This window comes from Hippocampus guttulatus, chromosome 3 (assembly GCF_054856545.1).
Source record: "Hippocampus guttulatus isolate MCC_2025c chromosome 3, RoL_Hgut_1.0, whole genome shotgun sequence".
NCBI lineage: Eukaryota > Metazoa > Chordata > Actinopteri > Syngnathiformes > Syngnathidae > Hippocampus > Hippocampus guttulatus.
In genome coordinates this window covers 23,607,690-23,630,764 of record NC_141263.1, presented here as the reverse complement: position 1 = coordinate 23,630,764, position 23,075 = coordinate 23,607,690, and positions in this window count along the sequence as shown.

The window sequence follows — 23,075 nt, the reverse complement described above, 5'->3', positions numbered from 1 at the left end:
TTATTTCCCTGGAAGTGTCGGCAAGGTAATGAGAAAGCTAACAGAGGGAAAAACAGCAGCGAAGTGCCTGGTTGGGATGAGATATGAGGCCGGGGCAATGAGGCATCGCCACCATGCTGCAATTGAGTCATCTGCGAGACGTGGACGCCGCACGTTAGGACCGGCCCCGAGAACGAAACCCTCCACGGAAAGTCTGCTACAAATGTAGGCTTGACCTGGGATTGGATGTCATCGATTCAACACCATATATTCTAACTTTGAATTTCTTCTGAACTTGAGCATTCACTTGACATGGTTGACTTTCGTCGGTCATTTCTCTTGGCCTACCTTGTGTAAAATCATTACGCAAAAGTATGGGGGAAGTATAAGCGCCGCAACTCAACTCAACTGTATTTCTAGAGCACTTTAAAACAACCACCACTGTATACAAAGTGCTGTACATGGAGCTAATAGCATATACACAACAATAAAACAACAAAGACAGTGAAAAGCAAAAAACAAACAAAAACAGTAAAACTAAAAATCAAGTCTGAGTCAGGTCGAGTCAAAAGCCAAAGAATACAAATGAGTTTTGAGACGAGTTTTAAAGAGTGAGGGGGGCTTGCCGAATGTTCAGTGGGAGGTCATTGCAAAGAGAGGAACCAGCAACGGAAAAGGCTCGGTCCCCTCTAAGCCTCCGCTTAGTTCTTGGGACCTCTAATACTGTCTGGTCCGCAGACCTGAGGCACCAGGTAGGTGCGTTGTCGCAGAGGAGCTCAGAGAGGTAAGGTGGAGCGAGGCCATTTCAAGATTTGAAAACAAATCATAGGCTCTTAAAAAGAACTCTAAAATGTATAGGGAGCCAGTGAAGGGATGCCAGAGTAGGAGTTCTATGCTCCCTCTCACGAGTACCAGTTAAGAGGCGAGCAGCAGCATTCTGGACCAACTGGAGACGCTTCATGGAGGATTTGCTGACTCCAAAGTATTCCTCGGCATTCACAATCTCATTCGCATCGACAGCGAGTCTTGGTTGAACCTTACATGAATGCTTTTGAAGATCTGAGAAAGGCAGCGTACTCAGAAAACCACACCCGCACACGCACGCACACAACCGTGGGGCAACGAATGCAAACTCCACAGAGAAAGACCAGAGCTTAGATTAATCTCAAACCCCGAGTCTCAGAACAGTGAAGTGAGATGTGCTAACCGCGCGCCTGCTGCCATAAGCATGAAGGAAATCTTATAGATGCAATTCCTGGTGGAATCACAATACAGAGACGGGATATCGATTTCCCATGACTGCTGACTCACGTTGCCAATTTGGCCACTGCGCGAGCAATTTGTGCTTCTCGTCGGTGAATCGGAATAATAATAATCGAGCAATCGGAGGCCCGTCACTGCTTAAATAATAGGCTGTTGGAGCAGCACAAAAGGTCATGTCAGAGTTGGATTACTCACAAATAGTCACACAGTACTGAGCTTGCAGGGGAAATTTAGGATGGACCTGAAATGCATTCCAACCTTTATTGGTGAATTTGATTGGCTCCTCTAAACTTTTCTATGTGCGTCTCTTAATGTTTCAGTACTTTTTCGTACCTCGTATAACGGAACAGGGGCACTGTTCGTTGTAGGGGGAGTAGAAAAGTGTGAATAGCTTTCATGCATGTAATATTTTTCACACAAGGGGGGTTTTCGCCCATGTAGGTTTCATTGTACAGGAGTTTCACTGTACAATGGATAGGGCGGATGAGAACAGGTGGAGAAAAGCAAACCAAAAAACTAACAAGCAAGGCGAGACATAAACATGAGACACTAGAAGTAAACAGAGTTGTACATCCGAGGCAAGAAGACTGCTTTTGCAATGTCTACATGCGTACCATGTCTTTGGCTATGTTGCGCACTATTGCCTCCGTGACTGCCTTCCACCAGGCTCGTTTCTTATGTATAATCCATCCATCCATTTTCCGAACCGCTTGATCCTCACTAGGGTCGCGGGGGTGCTGGAGCCCATCCCAGCTGTCTTCGGGCAGTAGGCGGGGGACACCCTGAATCGGTTGCCAGCCAATCGCAGGGCACACAGAGACGAACAACCATCCACGCTCACATTCACACCTAGGGACAATTTAGAGCGTTCAATCAGCCTGCCATGCATGTTTTTGGAATGTGGGAGGAAACCGGAGTACCCGGAGAAAACCCACGCAGGCCCGGGGAGAACATGCAAACTCCACACAGGGAGGCCGGAGCTGGAATCGAACCCGGTACCTCTGCACTGTGAAGTCCTTATGTATAATGTGAAAATGATTTCACTCGTGTTGTCTGCTTCTTCACGGGCATTAAAGTTGCTTGTGACTTTGGGGTAAATAAATAAAATGTTGCTCAATAGAGAGAGCAGTTTGCTAATTTTGCAACCCTGACTCTGCTTTTGGAAACAGGATTCTCTGTTCGCGGCCATGTTGTTAGAGGAAGCAGTGCACATTAGCGGAGAGGCTCTTTGAATTTAAGTAGGACCCCATAAAAATTTTGAACTTAAAAAAAATATGTCCTGACAAATAAACTCGAATGAAACCAATAATCATCCACTTTCAAAGCACCCCCTGAACACATGTTAAGTTTCAAGAGGTTGGGAACTATTTTCGAATCTTGTTTCATACGAGCACCATCGACCCTTTACCGGCCTCCAATCAAAAGAAAGAAAAGCGTGCAAACTACTCCCGATCCGGCACGGTGGACGCTATGAAATCCCATCCAAACATGCTTCCTGTCTCCGAGACGCTTGTCCCTTGCAATCCTGCCTCCCCCTTCCCCGTTCTCGCACGACAGACCACGTTTCATTATCCTCCTCGACTGGCAACGCGTGGCCGTCAGATGGTGGAGAATTCCCCCCCCCCAAAGATTGCATATCGAGGTGTATTACGGCAACAATACATCAGCAAGGGCGGCATAACAAGAAAATAAAGTGGAAAGACGAGCTGCGATTACTTAAAAGTGGACTCGGTGAATGTGATTCAATTTGGTTTAAATGTGAAAGCAACAGCGGCGTTTCAACAATATGCTTTGTTTGTGCTAATATCCAAAGAGTGCTGCGGAGTCAAGCCATAAATCGTTTTATTGCGTTCTCTTTATACTTTTTGTATTACCGTGATGATTGTTCAATCATCTGTGGCATGTTTAGCGAGAAAAAAAAAAAAGTAAATGCACCTTTGAATCGTGTATTTCTGCTCTTGCCTTTTGTTTTGAATTCCAAAGAAAAAAAATGTTTTCAATGGGAGTAAATTTCAATGCGTCTCCTGCTTCTTATTGGGTTTTTAAAAAATATCTGTATTGACAGTGTAATTGCTTCATCTGGAAGCGAAGCAATGCAGTCTTTTTTGTTTGTCTGTTTTTTGTTTTTTAATTAAGTAGAAAGCAAAAAAATCCAGGTTCAAAAAGACACCAAGTCGAGCATTTTGGGAATGTGGACGTTTCCGGGTCATTTTGAGAGTTTCAAGGTATCCTTCAAGAGACAAATTCCTCTCACATTGGTTTGTCCGATTGCTCCCAAATTTGAACCACATATGCTGCAATTGCCAAAATTCTGGGAGGCTCTCAAACTCAAAAGCGGTCTCAGTAATGGCCTTGGTATGTTTAAAAAAAATCCATCCTCCAAAACCAGTTTTACTTGGCACCAGGAAATTTGCGATATGCCTACCATAAGTAGTATTAGAATTCAAATGGTCTCAAACACATTAAAATGTTGAGAAATTCAACTGTTGATAATGCACACCTATGATGAATCTACAGTTCAACTTTTTTTTTTGTTTACCAAATAATTCCATTAATTCCTTAAGTATTAATCTACAATTTTAATAATGAAGAAAACACGGAATTCTGGAGTTTTTCCAAACTTTTGACTGATACTGTGTGTTTCATTGTTCGGCTGGGAAATGCTATTTTACTTTTTTACTCTAGTACATTATGAAGTGCACTTTTGGACTTGTACTTAGATAAAGTGGGCAGCTTCAGTACTTCTCATTGTTCCACAATTATCAGTCGCCCCCCCCCCCACCCCCGACCCCCAGTACTGAAAAGCAGTACTTTCAAAAGCCCTGAAAACGAGCATGGCATCACCAAAACCAACAGCTCATAAAACAAACTAATGCCTAATTGCTACGCATTCATAGTGTAAGTAATTAGCACGACCGTGTACAAACACGCCGGTAGGCATGCCACTAGGTCAACATTAGCGATGCAACGCAACAGATTTTTTTTTTTTTTAATCCTTTGATTGCTTACTCGATTCTAAATATGCTTTGCTCTCGCCATATTATTTGTTTATGAGGCCCACTTCAATGTGTTTTTCATCACTGTGTGCGTTAGGACTGCCACTGACTTTTGACCTTATTTTTTTTTTCTCCCACCCAATCTCAGTGAAATCCAGTTACTGTATCTTTATTCCTTGCTGTCGCCGATGCCCGTTAAAAAATATATATATATACTGTTTATATTCTCCACACGTTTTACGGCCCGGCGTGTTCCCGCTTCAAATGTTGTTTTTACATCTGCATTTTTTTTTTTGGGGTATCATCCATTAAAGAGGCAAAAGCCACATAATGTGACATTTTTACCCTACAAAATAACAAGAAGTCTGAAACTGTCTCCAATAAAGCTTAAATTAGCACATGTGGACCCAAGCAGAATTAGCTCCCGCTGGGCAACGGCAGTGCTGCCATATTTCATGACGGCGAGGATGCAAAAGCGGTCCATTGTATGATGATCTCATTACGCCGAAGAATTTCGCTCCATGTAAATCATGTCGCTAAGGCGTCTAATAGGTTGCAAATAAAGACGGCTCATTTATGAAGCAGTAAACGTGTTGAGCGGCGCTCGGTTCGTCGGGGCTGCTCTTTTACGGCCGTGGCGCCATTCCGGCCGATGTCGGCCATTTGTTACCACGGTGGCGGGGTGGGGAGGAGAGAACCTCCTCTTCCCACGTTTCACGGCAGGCATTATCGGAGAAAAGTAGCAATCATCATCACAGGATATTAATCCATTAAAATTCATTTGCATAATCAGAGCGGCGGTGGCACTTCTGCCGGCCTTCAAATGCATTGCGTCACCCTGGGCCATCATTGTCGATTTGCTAATGCAGACACAGCGCGAAGCATTTATAGTCAAGGCCTTCCGTTTTATTAGCATGATTGCACTGACACTTGTATTTATGAAAACGCTCCACGCTGTGCTCACATTGAACGCAAGAGCTGTGATGTCAAATATCAATAGACATTCGAGGGGGGGAAAAAAAGCTCTTCTTTGTGAACATCATTGTACATTTTGTTGGAATGCCAATGATCAAAGAAAAAGTTACTGGAGGTTTTTTTTTGCTTGTTTTTTTTTTTTTTTTAATGACTGGTTAAATCTGTCTCATCTAGTAGGTGTGGTTCAAAAGTGGGCAAAATCTCTTAAGCAGCTTGTGTTTGTAACACCCCAGGAAATGACCCTAAAATATCCACCTCAAACTAAAATGGCAGACGTCCTGCATTTTCTTGGACATGGCTTTATGGCACTTTTTGGGTGGTCTATGCATCGACGTGCCTACCAAATTTGATTTTTTACTTGTTGTGGCTTGGACATTTTGGAACCAATTGGAGTAATGAGTATCATGGAAAGGTGTCGAGCTTTGCCGACATGTTGGGGCCGCAAACAATGACAAAAAATTTCACAATTTTGCGTTGCCCATCTGTCTTCATGCTATGAATTTGGTTGCCTCTTTGCTCCTTTCTGTTCCACTCCTATGTTTGTGGTGTACTGTGTTAAAAGCGGAGGGGAGGTTTTGTGAATATGCATGGATGGCATGACAATAAACATGATTGACAGTATATATATATATATATATATATATATATATATATATATATATACTGTATATATATATTTTTTTAATAATTGGGTTGATCCGCTCTCCACCATTCACTCTACTCGTCTTCTTCTGTCACCTTTTCGTCTTTCCTACTCCACCTGTAATTACCACGCCTGTCAGTCACCGGGGTGTAAACACTGGCATCTTTATGAGGTACGAGCCCCTCGGATCTCTTGTCCCACTGGCAGCTGATAACAGCACTTTAATGGTCAGATAACATCCAAACCATGTGCCCGCCAGGCCTCACGGATTATAGAAGCCACCGCCCTCGGGAGGTTTGCGCTTCGTCCTAAATCATCCATCATTCTGAATGGGGGGGGGGGGGGGGGGGGGGGTGGTGTACCTTGCCTGGGGCTGTCAGACACAGGTGATTGATAAGCTGGGGTTACATGGGGCACCCGGGCCAGTGCGGAGGGAACACGGTGGCTCCGAAACGCCAGCTGCTGTCACCACTGCTCCCCATTTGCCGCCCCGACGCCGAGGTGGCAGAAGTACTCACACTTACTTAAAAGTACAGATACTTGGGAGGAAAAAAAAAAGACTCTAATAAAAGTTAATTCAAACTGAACTTCTGTTACTAAGTAAAAAAACAGGAAATAGTCTGCACAAGACACGACGTAGTCACCATCAGTATTGGGCAAGTTGCTTTCAAAATGTATTTGCATTACAATCGTACGTGCACGTCGTGCAAGTATGAAATTAAACATATTAAGACCTGATCCCATTTCAATAATCCATCCATCCATTTTCTAATCTGCTTTATCCTTACGAGGGTCGCGGGTGTGCTGGAGCCTATCCCAGTTGTCTTCGGGCAGTAGGCGGAGGACACCCTGAATTGGTTGCAGGGCCAATCGCATCAGTTTCAAATATAGGGACTAAAAATAAACAGCCATCAGAAAAAGAAATACTCCAGGAAAGTACAGATAGCTGAAAAAATCTACTCAAGCACAGAAACAGAATATCTGTACTTCGTTACTTCCCATCACTGACCCCTGTTATACCTTTAGCCTGCTGCCACCGTTAGCTCCCCTTTTCAGCACATTGACGCTTGTTAGCGACAGCAGACATGGTGATGGCGGAGTCGTGCAGACACCCACCGGCAGGAAGATGACACATCCAAATGCAGACAGTGCCGCCACGCAGTAACCAGGCAACAGGAAGCCTGGCGCGCTGACCACTGACACCACATCATAATAGAAATGTGTGTTAGCATCACACGCTCGCTCCCACCTCCCCTTTCGCTACAACTTGGCAGACGTGACTCAACTCCAAGCTGAAGTGAGCCTCCTCTGTAGCGCTCTCGCTTCCTCCACCTACTCCCCGACAATACACCACCGCTTGCCACCCACTCCTCTTCCTCTCCAGAGCTCCTGATCTTTCACTTAGCAGCCTCCAACGCCACTGCGCTGGCCCCTTGCTTGTCCATATTTATTCTACTTTGCGAGGAAATACCACGACTCAAGTGATATGATGTGATTGACTGTCATTTTCCAATGATAACAATAGCAATGAGTGAGGAGACTTTTGTGTTTTATTGTAAAACCCCTGGAAACTGCCAAAATCGAAATAAACAACACCATCAGATCATGCATTCTTCAGATTTGATTTGATTTTTTTTCGCAGACAAACAGGCATTGGGCGCCGGATCTTTTGTTGTTTTTTTTTAATCAGGGTGACACCACCAAGTAAATTTTGGGGTCTTGAAATAGAAATGGCACCATTTTTTGGTGTCATTTAAAGGGTGGCTTCTTCAGACTTTTTTGTGGGTCGAGTCATGAGACATTTGATTTTTTGGGGTAAAATGAATTTCCCCAAATTTTGTGCAGTTCAGTCCATTTCTGGTGGCTTTAAACAAAAATTGATGATTTGCCTTGCCTTTTCAGGCATGGGTTCTTCATACTTTTTGTGGGTCTACTCATGATAGACACATTTGCTAAATTTCACCTTGCTGTGTGAATATAGTTTCATTTTAGCTCAATTTTAAAAATATATATATACTGTATATCAGGACAGTGCTCTTGAGCCATTTTTGGAAACCAACGAGGCAGAATTTGTGTGTCTTTTAGTTCATCGGACCTTGACGTTTTTCAGGGGTCTACTCATGCTTACCAAATTCCATTTTACTGAGTGAAACTTTCACGGCTATATTTGCAAATAATTCAGCGAGATACACAACAAATGTGTACAGTATATGGAGTTTTCAAAACAAAATGCAAGACCTGTGCGTTTTGGGGTCATGGGTTCTTAAATTTTTTTGGGGGGTGAGGGGGTGTCCTAGCTACTCATAGTCATGATTACTAACTGTCACGTTGCCAAGTGAAACAGGCTACAGAGGTGGAATTTTTCAAACATGGCGGGATGGAGTCATTTTGGGGGGGCTCCCAGCCACAATGGCAGGTATGAGATTTCGACACATTTTTTGTGGGTCAACTCATGACAGCCCGACTTCCATGCTATTAAGTGAAAGTGGCTTCGTGGGTTGAATTTTCAAAGAACTCCAGGGGGGGTCCTCCGAGCCGATTTTTCGCAAATCTTCACCAGGATGAGCCTTGAAGACATCAAAGCAGCGGTACAATTCCTTTTGAGGACCTTGATATTTCATAGCAATATCCATATTTGATGCCAGATGATCAAAATTGTATTGTAGCAGATAATTCTGATATTTTGTCCCACTTCTCTGCACAAAATCTGAGTGTGATGCTCCCATTGCCACATCAGATACTTCAAAAGCAGCATTTTGTCCTTGCCACACACCTCTTTGTCCCGCCGGTTGCCTGACACGGCCCCTCCAAGCTGATGTTTCCTCCAGCCCGTTGGCGAGGCCGCCAGCCCGTGTATCCCACAACACGGCAGGCAGCACCAGCGGAGAGACAAACATCAAAAAGCGCATCTGCCGAATACCAAATTAGATTGAGCGGAAAATCTCAAACTCGTGGATCCTCGACCATAAAAGTCAATCTTGGTGGGGCTTCAAAGTAAAATAAAAGATATCCCGATTCTTCGCGGCCTTGGGTACTTCATATTTTTTGCAGGTCTACTCATGTTAGACATGTCACCCGAATCTCGTCAAGATCAGATGAGCTGCTTTTGGGAAACTGGATTATCCAAATATTCTGAATGGCACTTCGAGTCTACCCAGAATGGCAGACCTCTTGTTTTTTCTCAGGGAAGTGTTTTACACATCTTTGCGCGTCTGCTGATAGACATGCTTACCATGTTGATCAGTAGAACTGGTTGTGATTGCTACAAGACATAAACAAATAAAATTCAGTTGAGTTTTTCCTCCCAGAAAAGTAGAAGGTTATTTTCGTGCACAGGCACAAACTGCTGCATTTGATCGTCTTTTGACAGCAGCAGCTTAACTTGCTCACGGGCATTTCGACAAAAGTTTTGGAAACCCACCTGGATTAAAACTTTGCTCACACTGGCCAATGAACACTTGTAATTCCGTCACCAAGATCAATCATGCAAATGTGTTTTCAATCACAGCCAAAGGGGGGCAGGGGGGCGTACACCATGCTGCCTTGTTGCTGGGCAAAATTGGGAAACAAACTGTGATTGAAAAGCTGGAGGTGACATTTACGAAAGGAATGGCAACAACTGTCTGGAAAAAAACAATCACACTTGCTAAATTGACAAAATTGCTTTTGAATGGCTCAGATCAAAATTTGATATTGGTGGAAGTCATGAAGTGGATACCAGTGAATGGCTGTTTCACTCCAAAGTCCAGTTCTGCTTGTTTTATTACAGTCAGAGGAAACTTTGGTCATGAAGGAAGGACCACAAGACAGCTGGAACTCAAGGATACCTCAAGACTCCAGGTTCTGAACACTTCAAGACCACACCACTAAAAGACTAAAACAGCATGAGGCTACAATGTCAGAAGACCACAAGACTGAAAGATGAGTAGTTGGGCGACAAGACCACAAGGCCAGAGCACAAAATGCCCAAACTACAAATCCACAAAACCATGAGACAACAAGCCCAGAACATCACAAGAGTATAAGGCCAAACAACTAGAGACAACACTTCAGGACCAGAACACCAAACACGGCAGAAGCAGAAGACGACAACACACCAACCCCAGAAAACCTCAAGACCGCAACTCGAGAAGACAAGACCACAACACCACCAGATGAGATCAGGGGGCCTGATGTGCAAAGCTTTACACGGGCTGGCGTTTTGCTTTTGAGCTGTTGGAAAGTCATAGTGATGCCCGGCGTGAGCCGCCGGTTTCGATACCTCCTTTTTTTTTCTTGACAGGTGTTTTTTTTTTTTGTTTTTGTTTTTTTTTGCAGTGTCCACCCAACTCAGATCTAACTCACACTGCTGCCACATCTCCGGTTTGGGAGCGCAAATCGCCGACTGGTGAGCTAAAATTCGGAACCGCTCTTGCCGCTGAGCACTCTTTTAAACAAGGTTTAGACCCCGCGATGACCAATGGCACTCTAATAATTTTTCGGGACTTGCCTTTGTCGTCAAATCACATTTTGTGAAATGCCTCTTTTTTTTTCATTGGTGACTCGTGGATTTATAATCTGATGACTTGATCATGCAGAGTGATAATTACCAGCAGCAGGCCCTGTTCACACTAATTTGTATATTTATACAGGGTCATGGAGAGCATACGCACAGATTCATGCATCTGGATTTTCTGAGTGTGAGGTTTTTGGCCGCACGTCGTATTTTGTCATATGAAAGCCACAAAGGTCTTTGTACATGAGGCCTCATAAGACTAGAACACCACGGGACTACAATACTGCAAGACAAGATCACAAGGCTCGAGACAACGAAATGATCAAATGTGAGCTCATTTGCTTGTGTGGGTGTTCCTAATGTTGTCAGCTCGGTCACATCGAGCAAAGCTCAAAGAAACTGAAATTATTTCCTCAAACACCTTTAGGACAGTTTGCGCATTGAGGGGTTTGTGTTCGCGTTGTTTTCCAATCTGTGCCCTCGCATCAAATACGTCCTAAATGTGTGTGATCAAACACGGCCCCGACGGTAAATCCACCTTGTTTGGATGCACAAACTGACTGTAAAAAATAAAAATAAAAATGACAGTAATTACCGGTGAGCGATGTCATATGCCGGAAAATGAGCCCAACAAATGATGAGCGAGGAAACGATCGCGGTTTTGTCAGGATTCAATAAATACTCTTTTACAGCAATGACTGTAAGTCAATCAGACTTGTCCGGAGGGCATTCAGGCGGGGGTACACATTGCATGTTACAATGGGGATGGAGACTGGAAATGAGCTGGCTCGTCCTCTGATCAAGGCCTTGCAGAAGTTCGCCCCAATTATTCCCACTATTTGGTGGTCCACCTGAAGACCAAGGTCTTATCCAGACTAGGGAGTGCATACATGCACATGGATGTTATCTATAGACAGTCATGTGTGTTCGGGTAAGGGATTAAAGGTTAGGTTAAATGTGGCTCCGTTAGGCTCAGAACGGAACCGAATAAATGTTTTGGGATCCCGGAAACGCAGGCCCAGACAAAATGCGACAACAAAAATCTTTACAGCAAAGTGCACCGACAAAGTACAAACAGAAACTGCTAGTCACAAAAAGCGCTTGCAAAAGACAAGGTATAAGCGAACACCGAGTTACACAAACGAAATGTCAAAAGCGCAATCGAGCGAAACCAAAGCTCAAGAGCAATAATAAAGTAACGAAAATAGTTACAAACAAGAAACTATTAAAAGCGAGAGTGACTAAGAAGAAAATCAAGAGGTCTAGAATACGACACTTGAAGCGCAACAGTGAGCAAGGTCAATAATCCGACCAGGAGTAGCAGAAGGCAGCGTCCTGAAACACAAGGCCAATGATAATCTGAAACAGGTTTGCCAATTGGAGCAAAACGCCCTTCACTCCAGCTGCAACTGAAAACAAAAACAATCGCAGGCTCAGTAGCGTCACATTCTGAGGAAATTTACAAAAGCTGGATCACCTTGCTGATGTGCGAGAAGAGTTCCCACCAAGTCACTTTTTGTTGTCTCATGATAACCAAACATTGTAGGGAGGACATACTGGTCGAAAAACCATTGTGAGGAGATTCACACAACCGGTTCTGATCCTAGTCTGGGAGGAGAGTCGCCTTGGAGACAATTCTGGCTCAATGCCAAAACATTTTAGGGAGCACATACATGGAGGTCATAAACATCACTGAGCCACTTTGTGACAGAAGTTGAATCCGTTCACACAGCAGCAGGTCCCGGTAGACAATTTGGGGTCTCATCCCAAATATGCCGAGAAGTTGTAGGTGTGCACACTGGCCCTCGGGTCTGTCATTTCGACCCTCTTAAAGAAAAGGAAACAAAACAAAAAAAAAACAGTACTTCTGAGAAGCACATCCTTAATGTTAAAAATTAGATTGTGAGTCACGGTAATTGCTTTTAGTGAGCTGATGTAAATACATCCGACCAGGCCACGACCATCATGTCTGCGTTAGAGTACCAAAAATGACAATTATTGCATTGGTGACTCGATTTGGTGACATCACAGCGGCCATCTTATGCGAGTGGCAGAGCTTTTAGGATGCTGCGGACAAAAGCGAGGCCAGCTTGTTATCCGATGTCATCGCGACCGAAGCCAGACGCGCACACGCAGAGAAGATATATTCCTCCAAATCCAACATTATTTCCCTCCTCTGCCTCCGGGCCTCAAATTTCTTTCCTCACTTTATCTCTTCCCTCCTCCTCCTCCTCCTCCTCGTCTTCCTTCTTACAGCGGCTTGGGTGAGGTCACGGTGGGATCCATGTCCCTTGGCCTCACAGAGCCTACTGGCCTGTTGGTGTAATTATGACGGATGGAGTAATTTCCACAGGAGCCTTTCGGCAAGACGCTCATCGTCAGCCGCTCTTTCTTTTGCCTTTAATGACTTTTTAATAGAGCTCACTCCCAAAGCCACGTCGCATCGGGTGCCAACGACAAATCACCGCTGTTAAGGCGGGCAATGGCGCAGGCGGGCGTGTGCGGTCCGCCCTCTTTCGAAGCCCCCCTGAAGTATCAACCGCTGTGTCTTTTCCTGTGTACACACTCGCAGCCTGAAGGAACACTTTAAGGGAACAACCCGACAGACTCGCATGCTGTTCTCCTCTCTCGAATCTCAGGCGCGCGTCATCTTCGTTTTACATGGGAAACAGTCCTAGCTATGACTCGATTTAAATAGTTCGTAGCTTTCGGGAGTAGTGGGAGAATTCATCACGTTTGTATCGAAAATACAGAAAAGGGGACCAACATTGATTGGGATGGTGACGTTGTCCCACAGATTGCAAGTTATCAGGATTACACTAACGAGATCTGGTGTCTGGCTGAAAAGGTCACACGGTCTCAGGAGGAGGGAAAGGTGAGGAGCCTCCATTACTAGATGGCATCTCCCCCTCGTGGGGCAGTGGGGGGTGGGGTCACCCGCCTGCACCTCTGATGTCACCCCAAAAAAAAGATAAGAGATCTCAATCAAGGTTACCTTTGAAATATGTCGCCAGATGGTCGTCACGAGGCAACCATAACAAGTGTACTGACAGCGTACTTACGGTTTACCTTCTTTATTCTTTTCACAATATGTTTTTATTATTTTCGTGTTTTATTTAGATATGCATGAAATGGTCTTGTAAAAATTGAGCAAGGGACCAAAGGGGTGTCGGATCAAGACCAACAAATAATTGTGTTTATTGTGACAATGAACCCTACATACTTGAAAAAGAAGTAGCAGTAAAATGCAGCATTGATTTTCGTATGCAGACGATACTGCATGAAGTAAACTTCTTAGCATAAAAAAAAAAAAAAAAGGAGGTGATAATGGCTGTGGGATTAGTGGTGCGTCGTGGGGACCAATCAGGTCCAGAGACAGCTGCAGTGCCTCTGGCCAGCCCTCTACTCACAAACCAGACCTGTTGCATCGCTACCAGATGGGGGTAGCCTAGCCAGAAATTGTACTCAAGTCAGAATACCGGTACTGATGTTTTAAAATACTATGACAGTTTGCGATGAAGCAAAAAAAAAAAAAAAAAGTAGGCCTCCAAATAAGTAAGTGGTCAGTGAAAAAAACTACTCAAATATTGAGTGAATGGGACATAGCTTCTCTTTTTTTTTTCAATCATAGCATAATGGTCATAAACAAAAAAATACTGCCCAAAAATCACTTAAATTCAGGCAAATTCAACCAAAAGATGGTCTTAAATCAATTGTGGAACAGCACAATAGACTCACCATGCAGCGATGACAGAAAACTTGCTGAGGGATCAGTAAGTATTTACAAAACTAAGTCAGGTATTTTTTGAGTTTGTCAGGTGATCACTGGACATGGCCGCACACCTTTCACTCGACTGCGATGAGCCCGCGACAACTAAATCAACTTAGCAGTATTTGCCCAATGAAAGTGACAGCTCATAGAAGCTCGATGCCGCGGCTCTAATTACAGTCCGCTGAGCGTGAACAAGCGAGCCAAAGTAAGAGGACGGTGCTATTTCGCCGCTTTTGCAAGTGTGACGTGAGCAATACGAGTGGGAATTACCTGTCACCCAGACGCTTCCAAAGTATCCATTTGTGATGCCAAATCAGACTAACTTGCAGTCGTTGGTGTGATATGACCAAACATTATGACTGCCAATTATAATCTAACTGGTGTTTTTCTTTCAAGTTCATTTGACACCCAGGCAGCTCTCAGCATATCACGAGAGACCTCGGTCCGGCGATCATCAATTGATTTACACGCAGTGTAGCTTTTTCTCATACCGGTATATATCTCGGGACGTAGTAGCATGGGGGGTGGCCTGAAAAAAAAGCAGTCCCACCCGCTTGATACATCCATCCATTCATTTTCCAATCCGCTTTATCCTCACAAGGGTCGCGGGGGGGTGCTGGAGTCTATCCCAGTCTATCTTCGGGCAGTAGGCGGGGGACACCCTGAACCGGTTGACAGCCAATCGCAGGGCACACAAAGACGAACAACCATCCACGCTCACACTCACACCTCGGGACAATTTTGAGTGTTCAGATCAGCCTGCCATGCATGTTTTTGGAATGTGCGAGGAAACTGGGGCACCCAGAGAAAACCCAGCAGATACGGGGAGAACATGCAAACTCCACTCAGGAAGGCCAGAGCCGGAATTGAACCATGCAACTCTGCACTGTGATGTGGATGTGCTAACAAGTCGACCACTGGGCCGCCTTGTGTGTGCGTGTATATATATATATATATATATATATATCAAGACGTAGTGGCATGGTGGTCCTTTAAAAAAGCAGTGCCACCTGCTTGAAGGCAACAAATTGTCATTGTCTGTTAGCAACATTTGGTATTGGGTTTTGCAGGTAATTAAAGTGAAAGACATACTTTGGCCTTTTCTCTTCCTCTGAGTGCAACATCATGCTTGGGGCAATCAGGCTTTGTGTGTGTGTGTGTGTGTGTGTGGGTGGGTGCGCGTGCCGCCGCAGCAAGGCCTTGGGCAACAGCTTGTTATTTATCACTAGCATAATGTCATATAGCAGCGCATCAAAAGCGATGTGTATTTAATTTTTGAACATTTTATGCTCTCTGTTGTAAGTCCCACCCGAGCACTGTGCCGCCTCCACTTCACATGTCGTTCCGCTGCCTCTGAACCTAAGTGCCGCCTTTCTATTTTCTATTGCCTGGTGGAAACCCTCTTCAACGTCATTCGCGATTCCCACACTACAGATTGGTTGTGTTGTCACCGTGTGTACGCCGGTCCAGTGTGGATTTCAAAAGCGATGTGTCGGTCGGCATGTGTTGATCCACAGGGCTGTGGCTTTTATTTCGTGTCAATCATTATCATGGATTCACTGGCCCTCTGACCGGCACCATCTTCAGCAAAAGGTCCACCATTTTATCAATGGCTAGCTTACATATCCAACATCATTGCAGCACCAATGACCTTGCTCTGTCCACCATCTTGTCCGCCATTTTTTTGAAAGAAAACAAATTCTCGAGTGTCTCCACGTTATGTCTCCGCGTTACGACGTGTTCCAGAGCAAACTGACAAACGGCCACAATAAAAGCGCTTGTCAAAAAGGACGATGGAAATTGTGTTTTATATACAGTATGTCCTCTTGTTGTTTCACTTTACACGAGTGCAGAGCATGTTGCTCACGTTCATGCATTTTTGATGGGTGTTTATTAGCGCTTTGTTTCACGTGGCCCTGGGCCAGTGCTACAGGGGTTTTGGCCATAAATAATCATCTTTTTCAACTCTCGCTTCAACCGATACCAGCGTGTAAAGGAGCTCCATTTTCATCTGTGAGCTGACAGAGCAGCTTTGCCAACAAGTCCACGATGGAATCTCGAAAGGTCTCGACGGGGATGGTGGTCCACCTCTGACTTGCTTGGGGATCGGAACCCAATTAGGGTTTGACAACATCATTACGATTTCAAATTAAGGTGTGAAGACATGGCTATGCTTTCAAGTGTGGTTGACGGTTTTCGAATTAGGTCAGGATTTTCGGGTGATAATTGCAATCACTAAGCTAAGGTTGAAATCTGAATTCACAACACAACCCCAACTGTATATGAAATCCTAACCTAGGGTGTAATCACAATCCTCGTTTGAAACCCTAACCCCGTCTTGAAAGCGTAATTTGAAACTCTAACCCTTGATAAAAGTTGCTGATTGTGTAATGGTGCACTAGCCTGTCTTGTGTGCGGCCAGGGTGGCGTCGATTTGAAAAGCCATTGTGAACCCTAACTCCGGCAGTAAACCCGAATTTAAAACCATTTCCCTGACTTGACACTAAAATTTTAATCCGCCCCATTTTAGAAATCCTAACTCTTGTCTGAAACTCATGCTGATTGGAATCCGATCACCAATCTTACACATGCATGAAAAATCCAAATTTGAAAGTCCCGAAACAGTTTGAGTGAAAAATAACCCAATTCAAGTCAAAATGTGACTGTTCTACTACATGGGTCCCACAAAATGGGTCATTTTGCACAAAATTACTCGCAAATATGTTTGAACATTCTTGTAGGCGATATGCTACAAACGTCGGATTTTCCCATCATGCCACGGGGCAAAGCTATTTTTTTTTTAAATGTTTGTGATTTTAAACTCTAACCTTTCTTTGAAACCCTCCAGCGCGACCCATCAGACACAATGCTGTGTGACATTCCTCATATGTTCAAAACAATGGCACTCCAACATCAATATGTGATGAGGCACTCGAGTCTGTGCGCATTCCTTCCAGGTGAACATCTCTCTTTTAAACACCCCGCCCCAGCAGACTTCGGTTTCCGCAGCAGCCGGTCAGCAAATTGCGCCGACCCCCCGTAGCGAGGCGGCCCAGCCCGGTCCGGCGCAGTGCTGAGCTGTGGACTCGGCGGCCGTAAAGAGGTTTAGGTGCAAACAAACATCCCATTTAGTGGCGCGGCTCCTCCATTTAGGCGGCGATTACGGCCCACGGGGTCCTGGCTCAGCACTGAATTATGAATTAAGTTGTCAGGAGAGCCTCTGCTTATGAGCTGAGGGGCTCATTGAAATTTAATTTGAAAAGGGATTCTGTTAAGAATGTATGCTCAGCAAGCTCCTGTGCTGGGGTAAGTACTGACGAGTGCGATGGAAGAAAAGAATGCGGCGGAGTCGCCGCCTCGGTTTTAGTGCGTTACATCACGGAGGCTCCCTTTCGATTAGAGCGCCCCAAGTGAACATCGTCTCATGCTGGAGCTGTTTGATCGGGATTGACATGTCTGGCTGGATGCTGACTCACTAAGAGGGGGGAAAAAAAGTGTGTGATATGATGGGTACAAAGATGAGATTGGTCACTGAAACGGCAAGAGGTGTGAATTGATTTCAAACCTTCACCTGGGCTAGCAATCCTCATTGGAAGCCCCACTACTTGTTTGAAACTTGTAGATCCTTAATTTGAAATCCTAACCCTTGTATGAAACCCTAATTTGAATCCCTTAAACTCATTTGAAACTTTAACTCATTCAGTACCAGCCAATTCTGGACCAACTCTGAAAAGACGTTTAAAAACGTCTTTGGGAGTGAATGAGTTAACAAAGGCACGAAGCCCTAATTGTAAAGTTTGAAAACCAATCATGTCTTCAATCGCAAATTTGGAACCGTAACACTTGTTTTGACCAATACTTTAAATCCTATTTCAAATTCTAACCCGGGTTTCAAAGTTTAAAACTTCATGTCTGAACCCCGTCTTCAAACCATCATTGGAGAACCTCACTTGAAGCCTGCGACTCGAAAAAAAAATAAAAAGTGGTTTATTGATCGCCAGAGTCTGAAAGAAGTTTTATTTAGAAAAAAATTAACATGCCTCTACCGGCGCCTGTTAGGAAGCTCATCTCGGTCAAATGATACAGGGAAAAGGTTAACGCGCAAACTAGCAAAAAATTGGTAAAAAAAAAAAAATTTTAAAAGACAAAGTCAGCAACTTAAAGTTTGGATTTATTGCTCGTTGATATGTAATCTGATCTGTGTAATATTTCACGACAAAAGGTCAAAAATATGGAAACGACAGACACGACTTTTTTTTTTATTCCCTACCATGATGGCGTGCCAGATTTGCCACAAAAAATGAACACTAATTCGTTCCAAAAAAAAAAAAAATCCGAAAATTCATTCGCAATTTATGGCATTGACGTATCATGGCAGACCACGACAAAGAAACAATGAAATGCTCTACCACTAGATGGCAGAAGATACACACAAACAATGAAGATCTTCATTATTTCTGTATATACCGTAGCTATAATTTAGGTTCGGCGCTGTGCTGTGAGATTTATTTCAAAATGTCAAATCTGTGCCTCGGCTCAATCAAGGTTTGGGGGAACACTGCTGTAATTTTATTTCTTCAGCGAGCTCACGCTTGTCTCTCCTTTTACAGACACATCAAACTTCGGCTCTCATGTTTTTTGATCCCACCAGGGATGCACTGTGCCCAATTCTGCTATTTAGCATACACACCATATGTAGCCCGCCTGAAGTCTGTCCCCAAGAGCCCCCCTCCCTGTGCGCGCACACACACACACATATACACCCCACCACTCCTTCTGCCTTTTATCATTTAGCACTCTGAGGGCGCACTCCGCCGTCGCAGAGAGAGTTCCTTTTAACGTTAAAAGCCCGGTGTCACATGACCCCGCCATGCCCCTCTGGACGGGACCTTGACTTTGCTACATTCCTGCCAGATGTTTGGGGAGCCCCCTGGAGGGGGTTTAGGTGATTTGGGAGAGAGCGCGACTGTGCTGCCAAAGTGTAACAGCTTAGCGATCCCACAGGGACCATTGACGGCCATCTGAAAGGTCTTTGGAAGGAGACCGGGCCCTTCACATGATGCTGCCAGCAGAATAAAGCACCACGGGCCATTCCGCTGATTGGGAGAGCTGGCAATATTTGATACCCTAATTTGACACCCTAAACCTCCCTTGAAAGCCGATTTCAAACTTTAAAACCAGAACCCTATCAAAGGCTCGAAACCTAAATTTCAAGGCCCAAGCACGGCTCAAAACACGAGCCACAGAACTTGGGCTACTCTCCATTGCATTCATACAGAGAGCGGGTATATTCGTTCCGGGCTTCACCCCGGTATGCTAATGCTGACCCTGAGGGGCGGGACTTAGAGACTGGTGGCCAATCAGAAAAGACAAACACATTGCATTGATTGATGGAAGAAGTCTGGGTCAGCCATCCTGCCATCTTACGGCAAAGAAAGTTGTGACCTTCACCCTCCTGCTGTCCATTGACATTCCCATCCCCAGTCGCCAACACACACACCAGGATTGACAGCTCCTGGGGAAGCGAAAGGAGCTGCCGGGTGATGCAAAGGAGGTGGCGGATCCGGGGAAAGGGAGGAGGATGTGTGGCCCTGCAGGCCGGAGGTCTCGCTGCCAGACACAGTGTGAGCTGCTCTGTTTGTGTGTGTGTGTGTGTGTGTGTATGGGTGGGAGTGCGACCGTATGCACTTCTTCAAGGATGGCCGAGCTTCAAAATATTTGAAATAAAATTTCCATTCAACCAGCTGGCGCCATCATTTGTGCATCATTATTATTCTTTTTAATGCCATGACACCACAAAAGCGTCGATCTCGTGGTGACAAACAATAAGGTGCATTGTAGAGTTTCATGCAAAAGCAGACGTGCGCCGTTTGGAGAAAAAAAAAACTGTGCAGAGCCGACGAGTCGACTGCCTATCACGGCATTGTAGGATAGTTGCGTGAAACAATGTATGAAAGATTTGTTAAAAAGTGACGGGAGGCAGACAGAGAGCGTTGGAGAAACTGTGGACACAATGCTGCTGCTGCTGCTGCTAATGCATGCGCACACTTACTGGAGATGGATGCACTCACGACACCATTGGCCACAAGTGAAATACAGTATAAAACATTTAGGTTCTTGATTTAATGTGTTGCATCAACAATAACAACACAATCAACACACACACACACACACACATGCAGCCAGCGTGCACTTAATCACACGAGTCACACTTGCATTCTAAATGAACCATACGACTCTTTCGAGATTTAAGTGCTTTTTTTGCCTGAATGCTGAAAAGCACTTTTCGAATGATTGGCCCGTGAGTGCAGCTGGACATAAGTGCCATGTTTTTAATTGGGGGGGTTCTTTTTAAGTGTGTCGTATTTATGTGTGGCCTGTATTTTGTGTTTTAATAATAGTGCAAAAAGGTTTCCTAAAAAGCTCAACCTTTTTCAATATCGTCATGAAAAATCCATGCATTTATTTTGGGGTTATGTTCATGTGCATGTTCATTCCAATGAAGCTCTACAATTTTCATATTTTGAAAAGCAACATTTATTATATCATTTTGTTTTTCGATGAAAAGTGACGTGGATTTTTTTTAATACTTGTTGAAATGAATTCACCAAAAGCTCTAAATATTAAAAATAATGTTGTATCGTGTCATATATGAAGATTATGTATTATATTTTGTATACTGTACATGTGTGCATCGCTACATAATTCCCACCAAAGTGCTGCATTGAATTTTTTTTTTTAACGCGACCCTCAACTTTATTGACGGTACTTTGCAATTGTGACAAAGCGATGTACATGTCAGGTACGACATAAAATACTAAAGATTATCAAATCAAACAAAGAACTAAAAATGTTATTTTGGGTGAAGTCGATTGGGGAAAAAAGCAGCATTGTTGCATTTCTAGTTTACACAATATGTAATCGACGGCACGATGGCCGCGTGTATTGCGGTGAGGGGAAATCTGAGAAGTAAAAAGCAGCCATTCTCAGTTTTTATGTCTAGCTTACATTTTTTTTTGATGTGAAATTCCTCACTAGGGCCTGCTTGAAAAAGTATCCGATTCCTCCTTAACCACTCGGCCGAGTCTTATGGAAAATGGCTTATGTCCTTTTTGCATCATTTTGCTCACTTAGCAACAAGCAGCTATCCAAAGAGAACCCAATGGAGATTTTCTTTCGAGCCTACCAAATCGGTTTGGGTTTGAGCCCCCACCGGTTGCCTTCTCTGCATGGATGGTTGTCAGCCGAGGGCTTCAGATGGCCGGGAATGGTGGCATCGCAGCGGCTGTCCCGTCACCCCCTACCCCTGCCGTCTGTTGTGGCAGAGCCTGTTGCCTTGATTTTTTATTTTTTTTCTCGCTCTAAGGTGACGATGGTGGTGCTGCTGCTGCTGTGAGGGCAACATGGCTGCAGGCGTTATTTCTCTCAAACCTCCAAGGGAAGATTCACTGCTGTATAATGTGTGCTAGCAAACTTCAACTTGAAGGTTACAGAGACAATTGTCGTTTTTGACTGAAAATTTTCTGAGGGCTAGTTTCACAGTACTATACTGAGCTTTTGTCTTTTCTGCATTGTTGTGGTGCAGTAAATACAGAAATATTGTGCATAAATACAGAATTTGTATGGTTAGCAAGGATAGCAAAATTATTAGAAAAACATCACCTCATTTAAACAAGTTGATATGGATAGCAGTTAAGGTTCTAAAAATAGAATACTGTAAATGGATATTCAAAATAATGCAAGCACATTTAAATACTAAACATAAAATAATTTAAATAACATGAAATTGTTCCGGCGGCCCGGTAGTCCTGTGGTTAGCACGTCGGCTTCACAGTGCAGAGGTGCCGGGTTCGATTCCAGCTCCGGCCTCCCTGTGTGGAGTTTGCATGTTCTCCCCGGGCCTGCGTGGGTTTTCTCCGGGTGCTCCGGTTTCCTCCCACATTCCAAAAACATGCATGGCAGGCTGATTGGACGCTCTAAATTGTCCCGAGGTGTGAATGTGAGCGTGGATGGTTGTTCGTCTCTGTGTGCCCTGCGATTGGCTGGCAACTGATTCAGGGTGTCCCCCGCCTACTGCCCGGAGACGGCTGGGATAGGCTCCAGCACCCCCCGCGACCCTAGTGAGGATCAAGCGGTTCGGAAAATGGATGGATGGATGAAATTGTTCCAATTATCATAGCAACAGACAATTTTTTTCAAAAACGTTAAAAAAAATACAAAGCTAGCAAAATATTACTAAAACATGTCATTTAAATAAGTTGATTTGTATAGCAGTTAAGGTTCTAAAAATGGAATCCTGTAAATAAAATTTAAAAAGAATTAAAGCAAATTTAAATATAAAACATAAAATAATTTAAAGAACATGAAATTGTACTAATTATCATAATCAAAGACAATTTTTGCACACGTGTGTAAAACAAATACAGTACAAAATATGACTTGAAATTTTTTTTTTTGTGGAAATAATATATTGAAATAGAAACACCAAGTACATTTTCTGAAACTGTTAATACTTCCCATTTGCATCGTCTGAAAGTGGGAGGGAGGGGAAAAAACTACTCTCACCAAAACTATGATGCGAATGAAAGAAAAAATGGTCATGTTTCGTGCGCCTTGTCATAAGTTTTGGATGTTCTTGTTGGGAACCTCTGGAGTACAGGATATACAATTTCACTACAATACAAAGGCTTTCAGAAATGGGCAACGTAGATAGAAAAAGCTCCTTAACAAAATAAAAGCTATAAGTCAAGCCTTGCTCACCTGTGGCGACGTTTAGCAATATATGCTAATCTGTGTGAGCACGACCGCCGAGCTAAACACGCCATAAAGCGGCTTATTGCAACTCGACATTGCTCACAATCAGGCATACTTTCTCACGGGACTAAGAATGAATTTGCCTTAAGGTATATATGTACAAACTACTGTCCAATCGTAATACTTGATTACGTTGTT